Genomic DNA, 7,872 nt, shown 5'->3' on the forward strand with positions numbered 1-7,872 from the left:
CCAAGAGTTAGGCCCAATTAGTCGACCTGTAGACGGGTCGACAGGTGGCGAATAAAGGAGGTAATCCCTCACGAAAGAGATTCAAGGAAGGCAGAAATGCTTTGTTTATCCAAAAGAAATTAGGATCAGTCGACCAAGCACGTTGTCGGCTAAACAAAGCGATTCTTTAAAATGGGCTCAAGGAATTCTTGAGGCTGGAAAAAGGGAACGATCACCGGATGAGCTGCCATCCTCCAAAAGGGATCAACGATCGTTTGCCTCATTTGCTAAAGACAGCCTTGTGATGGCTATCATAAATAAAAGAGCATTGGACGGTATGGTTCCAAAGCAAAAATGGGGGAAAATTAAGAATGCTTTGTCTGGCGTCTACTCACAGGTGCTGGAAAAGTTTCCCGGCCCAGATCCTCGACACCAAGAGGCTGGTTGGTATCAAGGACGATTTAAGCTAGTCGCATTTGAGGACCAGAGGTCTATAGAATGTTTTAAAGCTGCTCTGATACTAATTGGTGAAGTTTGGGAAGGAGCTGCTCTAGAGTTAGTCGAGATGAAAGACATACCGGCTAGACCTAGAGCACATGCGTGGATACCTGCAAACCCTCCTGACCCTGAATCTATTTTAAATAGACTGAAACAATGCAATCCAGATCTTCCAACAGCTGATTGGAAGGTTGGCCGTTTGGATAGGGTTTCCATATGGATAACTTTCAAAAGAGATCTTTCGCTTTAAAAAAAGAGAACATTTTAACTAAAAAAGAGTTTACAATAAAAAAATTCTTTATTAAATAATTAATAATTTTATTGATGTTAAAATTAAGATAATAATAGTTTCTAATGATAGAAACAACGAAAAAAAAAATATGATAAAACAATAAAAAGCAAAAAGAATCACATTTTCTTAAAAAATAAACAGAATAAATTCAAAAATACGCTGTCAAAAATAAAACACAAATGTTCCTATGATCTCGCCCACAATTGACGACGACAACGTATTGGCGTATTTACGTCGTATTTTCAATTACATCTAATTTTTACGTAGTACGTCGAAACGTCGCAATTGTGTTCCGGCCTTTAATTTGTCAACAGACTTAACCCAGTAAACAATTGTTGCGAACAATTGTGGGGAATTCCTACTAAATAAATAAAATTCCATCAATCTAGGAGTTTTTTTGAAATAGAGTACATAAAGAGCACTGTTGGACATAAAAATACGGCACCAAAAAAAGAGAGTGAACAAAAAGATACGAACACAAAAAGAGAACATGTTCTCTTTAAAAGAGATGTAATGGACAGCCTACGTTTGGATGAAGTGGATGGACCAAGACGGCATGCAGTGTTTATATTGAACACTCAGTCTTTGCCACATCTAGCAAAGTCTCAGGGCCGTGTATGTTATGGCTCTCATTATATCCAAAAGAAGGTGTATAAAAACGATCAGCTAAAGGATTCAGAAACGGACAAGCCTCTGTCTGAATCAGAAGTAAGCGGATCCCCTTGCGAAGTCGAGGGAGTTACCAAAGTTGAAGACATGGATAGATACCGTATGCGTGAGGAGGCTTCTACTGCCTCAGAACTCACCAAAGTTGAAACTTTGGTTATTGCGAGAGTCACCGAGATCTCTGAAGAGGACATTCTTGATGACTCGATTGAAGCGGCTGATGTGACGGTTGTTGAAAATCTCGATGGTCCTACGGATCCTCCAGATAAATCTTCATCTTCATCATAAATCTTCATCATTGTAAGGCTGCATGTGCTGCCTTAAAAGTTCTCCTGATGAAAGGGGACATAGACATAGTTCTTATTCAAGAACCATGTGTTTATAGAAACAAAATATGTGAATTAAGTACTCCGGGGTTCAAACTATTGCAGTATACTGGTAATGATGTAATTCGAGCCTGTATAATTGCTAAAACCGAGCTTAACTTGTTTCTGCTTCCTTCAATGTGCAATGCAGACACTGTCGTTGCCAATTTAGAAATAGCCAAATGCAAATATTGGGTATTTTCGGTCTATATGGAACATGACAGGGAGATGGCTCCATATGCCGTTAAGACCTTAGTCGAGGAGTCACTGAAAACAAAGACGAAACTCATTATGGGATGCGATGCGAATGCGCATCATAGTATATGGGGAAGTAGTGATACTAATGCAAGGGGAGAGTCGCTAATAGAGTTTATTTTGCGTACTAATTTGGTAGTTTGTAACAAGGGAGATGCCCCAACCTTTGTCACTAAAATCAGGCAAGAGGTTTTGGACATCACCTTGGCCTCGCAAGAACTGAATGAAATGATATCTGAGTGGTATGTTTTAAGTGAACACAGCTTCTCAGATCATCGCTACATCAGTTTCAAATTTGTTTCAAGTTTCAAGACCATATTTCCGCCAAATGGAATAGGTATAGGGAATCGTTCAATATGATGATACCGGAAATACCAGAGACAAATATGAGCACTGTGCAAGTTATCGAACACGCAGTGGAGAGGATTACTAAGGCCTTCAACATTTCACTGAAATCGACCACCATGGTGGTCTACGGAGTTAGGTAATATGAGGAAATCGTGCAGGAAGCTCTTTAACAAAGCAAACAAAGGATACAAGCGAGAACTGAGAAAGGCTCAGCATAACTCTTGGAATGATTACTGCAGCAGCATTGGGAATACGTCCGAGACTTCCAGACTACGGAAGGTGCTAGCATCCACGAGCTCCGCTCCAGGTTTCATTAAAACATCGGAGGGCAATTGGACAACGTCCAGTGAGGAGACGCTGGAGGTACTAGTGGACACACATTTCCCGGAAATCAGACGGTTGAACCATGCACTGGCGGTGCCAAAGTGGTTCAGCGGTCGTTTCCTATCGAGGAAATTGTATCAGAATTTAGAATAAAATGGGCGTTAAATAGCTTTGGATCATTCAAATCCCCCGGACCTGATGGAATTACTCCGGCGGAGTTACAAGCGGTGGCTGACAGAATTATCCCCTGGTTGTCGGCGATATATATAGGATGTATCAACTTAGCATATATTCCACGAAAGTGGAGAGAATCAAAAGTCGTTTTCATACCTAAAGCAGGAAAAGCCTCTCACTCCAATGCGAAGGATTTCCGACCAATCAGCTTATCATCATTCCTACTTAAGACTCTGGAGAGGATGATAGATATTTATCTTAGAACTAGCGTCGATTCAAGTTTGCTCTCGAAACGACAACATGCATACTCGAAGGGCAGGTCTACTGAGACCGCATTACATGAACTATTCAGCTTTATTGAAAGCTCACTATCTGTCAAAGAATACACAATCGTGGCATTTCTAGACATCGAAGGGGCGTTCAATAACGTTCATCCGAGCTCGATATTAAATGGACTGCCAACTCTGAATATTGATCCAGGTATACTTAGGCTGTTAGACGAACTTCTACGGAAGAGACGCATTTCAGCCACACTAGGACAAGCAAACATACAAAGGTATGTGAACAGAGGCACTCCTCAAGGAGGAGTTCTATCACCTCTTCTTTGGAATTTTGCTATAAACGACCTTCTGGTTTCCCTTTAAAAAAGAAAGGATACAAGTGGTGGCATACGCAGATGATGTGGCGGAAAATTCCCATCAACAGTTAGAGATATTATACAGAGAGCCCTCCGGATGACTGAGAAATGGGCGAAAGATAATGGTCTTGGGGTAAATCTTGCAAAGACAGAACTAGTCATGTACTGCAAAGATCTCCCATCTCGTGCAAAAAGGCAATAGGGAAAAAGTGGGGACTAAAACCAAGAATTGTACATTGGCTATACACGGCAGTGGTTAGACCTATAATGCTATATGGTGTTGTAGTCTGGTGGCCGGCACTTCACCAGCCGACAAGTTTAGACAAAGTTCAGCGTATGGAGTGTTTGTGTATCTCAGGTGCATTCAGCAAGACAGGAACAAACTCCCTTAATGTTATACTGCATCTATTGCCTTTAGACATTTTGGCCAAACAGTCAGCTGCAACAACGGCTGTGCGGTTGCGCGAGCTATCGCTGTGGTCGGAAAAAAGTTACGGTCACAGTTCGGTCCTCAAAATAATGCCAGATGTGCCTAACGTAGTGGATTACACTTTGGCGAGTCCACTTTTCGACAAAAAGTTTGAGACTCTAATTCCCAACAGTGAGGCGTGGTGTACACGGACCCCGGGGAATAAAAGATATATAGATTTCTACACTGATGGCTCCAAATTGGATGGCTAAGTGGGTTTCGGAGCATATTCTAAAGATCTGGAACTTCGAATAGCGAAAAGATTACTTGATCACTGTAGTGTTTTTCAGGCTGAAATATTAGCAATAAGAGAAGTGGTGAATTGGCTGAGAAGTAATGCTCCAAGCAATGTTGGCATTAATATATACTCAGACAGTCAACCTGCAATAAAATCCTTGACTCTGTGTACCGGGGAACTGCGAAGCAGATGAGCTAGCAAGGCTAGGAACTACCTTATACGGTGTTCTCACCAAGCATGTTTTGGGGTTTGAAATGTTTTCCCTTTATAAGCACTTCAAAACGAGTCGTTTTCGCCATACTAAAAAACAAGTTCAAAACACAAGTTTTCCTCCAAAACACGCCAATTTTAGAATGTGAACCCACCTAATTTGGAATATACCCCGAATAACATACCCTATTCAAAATATATGTCAAAATATTGAAATAAGTTTCATAAAAAAAAGAATAAACAAAGACTTTTAAGAACATGGACATGTGAAAATAACATAAAATTGTTTTCCCTTTGCGCTCGCGGTAATTATTTGGACATAGGTTGCATATATGTGAATTTCGAGTAAATGTGAATTTCTAGTTTCCATGGTAACTGTCAAACTAAAACATCTCAACCCGGTGTGAACAGTGAAATGTTTTGGAAAAACGAATGAGGAAAACGAGTCGGTGGGAACATAGCATTACATATTCCAGGGGAACTAGAATCTGTTGGTATGCCTCTGGCTACCTGCAAGCTCTTACTGCGTGAGAAGGCTGTCATGATGGCAAATGTTCGATGGGAGAATTGTAAGGGTTGTAACGACACCAAGCAAATATGGCCCCATTTAGACTTAAACCGCACACTAGATATGCTAGTGTTCTCGAGACGCCAGATTTCACTCCTGATATCTGCTATAACGTGTCGCTGCCTGATAGGCGATTTAGCAAAAACTATTGGTGCGAAGTATAATGCCTATTGTATGAGCTGTCATGATGCGGAGGAAAAGTAATCAATAAAACACCTCTTGTGTGAGTGTCCTGCATTTTGTGTAAGGCGTAAGCAAATTTTAGGGGCATATAGCTTCAGATTACTGGAAACGTTAACTTAAGCAGTCTGCTAATGTTTTTGGAACAATCTGGTTGATTCAACAGAAGAAAATAATCGAGAAGGTTCAACGGTTAAAACTAGAAGTGCCCATATGTAATAGGTACTTTTAGTTAATGTGGTATCACAATGGACTGAATAGTCTAAGTGAGCCTGAATCTTAATCGGGCTGCCACTTTAACCTAACCTATCCTAACCTTGTTTACACAAGGTCGTAGGTTCGATTCCTGCTTTGATAGAACACCAAAAAGTTTTTCAGCGGTGAATTATCCCACCTCAGAAATGTCACCAAAACTGCAAAACTTCTCTAAGTGGTTTCACTGCAATGTGGAACTCAGTTCGGACTCGGTTATAAAAAGCAGGTCCCTTGTCATTGAGCTTAACATGGAATCGGACAGCACTCAGTGATAAAGGTGAGTATTAAGTTCGAGTTTAGCCGCTAAAATCGCTAAAGTGAAAACTAAATCAGTAAGAAAAATGCATGAAATTATACGTATTTGTGGCAAATTTTATTATAACTTGATGGGGAAAAGCCCAAAGCAAATTTTCACAAAGTTTGTATTCCTTAAAATGGATTATTAGAGAAAAGTAATCGTGAAAAATTACGTTTTTAGCGGCTAAACTCGAGCTTAATACCCACCTTAAGAGAGAAGTTCACCAATGTGGTATCACAATGGACTGAATAGTCTAAGTGAGCCTGATACATCGGGCTGCCACCTATCCTAACCTAACCTTGGGTATATATAATTTTGAAGCGTCAAATGATTACTTCCATTATTTTACTTGCAGCATACTCTCTAGGTCTCTCTTTCTAAACACATATATGTTTATAGGCTATTTCTAAATTAATATATGTTTGCATCCAAGCATATTATATTTACAAACATTTTATATCCCAAACATAATATGTTCTAACATATTACATGTTATGTTAGTTTATGAACATTGTATGTTTTCACTTAAAAATATTGTGTTAAAAATTTGAGTCCCAAACATATAATTTTTACACCCAAACATATGAACAGCCTTTTTCGTCCGTGAACAATTAAGAATTAAATCTTGATTTTTTGCGAGAGTGTGATTTTGCAGAAAAATTGTTCACGCACATTCACCAATCGATTTTATTTCCCACCCACCACAACATATTTGTCTTAGATCAATTCACGAGAGTTGTTTTGAATTTTGTTTACGACTCACGTGTTACAACAATTTCGTGTCACGCGTACACCTCTAATATAGAATGAAAAGAAATTGAAAAATTAAAGTGAAATCCAAAATATCGCATTTAATTTTTTGAACGTATGAATTGCATCGGTGTATGCAAACACTACGGAATTAAATATAGCACATTTACTCGACAGTGTGAATGTATTAATCGGATTAAAAATCCTCGTTTGTTGTTACCAATGTGCAATGACCTCGATGGCGGCCGTAATGACGCGCATCCATTCCCGATTTGTTTGTGCCAACGTATGCTTCTTCCTGTGTTTTTTATTTTAAATACCTATCACCGATTCAACAGGCACGCAATATATTTGACTTCTTTGTTCTCCTACCAACGAATTCCTATGGTGAACAGTTATATACGTGCCTGCAGTCTAATTAACACGATTTAGTTTTCTTTTGCCACGATATTTTCTTCATTTTTGACTGGGAAGGACGTGATAATAACAAATGGACAACATTTAAGATTGTTGGTTGTCGACACAATGATCTATTCAACGCTGCCTATATCCGAATAAATCACTAAACACAAAATTTCCCTATTAGTTTTGCAAAATGATATTATCATGGAGAGTAAGGGGAAGTATGTTTTGGTTTTTGTTTTAATTCATTCATTAATTCATTGAAAACCTTAATAGGAAATATATGGAAAATTTAATATACATAAACACATTTTTGAGAAACCTATCGGAGCTTCAGAAAATTGGGGGATGGATATCAGAGCGATCGCGCATAACAAATTCCCATAAAAAACCTGCTGAAGCTGCAAGTCGAAGAATTGTAATCAAAATAAAACACATAAAATATATACATTGAAAAAAATTTAGTCGTAAGGTTAAAGATTGTATGTCTTTAATATATGACTCAGAATTATGCTTAGCATATAAGAGCATTTCTCTGATATAAAGTTTTTTTCCTTATCCAAAAGTCGATAAACTTTTCAATGAAGACGTTTTGTCCTTATAGTGATTCGACATAAAATTTGGTATCCCAAAATGAAAGAAAATTTTGTTTGACTAAGGTCAACTTGTCTTTAAAAATTCTGAAAAATTCTTCTATATTAATGAAATCGTCTTTAAATTTGTTAATGTTTTGTATCTTACTAAAAAGCAAGAAAGCGTTTAAAAATGGGAGATTATTTTCAACACTTTATTTTAAAGATTTTTTACTTGAAACAAATCAAAATTTCTACTTGTAGTCGAGTCCGAATTTGGAAATTTAAGTTGTCGTTAAGATGATTTTAAAGGACTCTTATACCACATGAAGAAAAAACGAATAAATTAAACTTTGTTTCCTAGAGTAAAGTACGAAATACTTAAATTTAAA

General features: G+C 38.2%; 1 long non-coding RNA gene across 1 annotated transcript; it reads left to right on the forward strand.

Moving 5' to 3' along the window:
- The first annotated feature begins 6,849 nt into the window (after positions 1-6,849).
- Positions 6,850-7,473, forward strand: LOC142238168 (uncharacterized). Its single transcript, XR_012722671.1, has 2 exons — positions 6,850-7,129; positions 7,185-7,473. It is a non-coding gene; the product is annotated as an uncharacterized LOC142238168 (long non-coding RNA).
- The last annotated feature ends 399 nt before the right edge of the window (positions 7,474-7,872 follow it).

The sequence above is a fragment of the Haematobia irritans genome, chromosome 5 (assembly GCF_050003625.1).
Source record: "Haematobia irritans isolate KBUSLIRL chromosome 5, ASM5000362v1, whole genome shotgun sequence".
In the NCBI taxonomy this organism is placed as follows: domain Eukaryota; kingdom Metazoa; phylum Arthropoda; class Insecta; order Diptera; family Muscidae; genus Haematobia; species Haematobia irritans.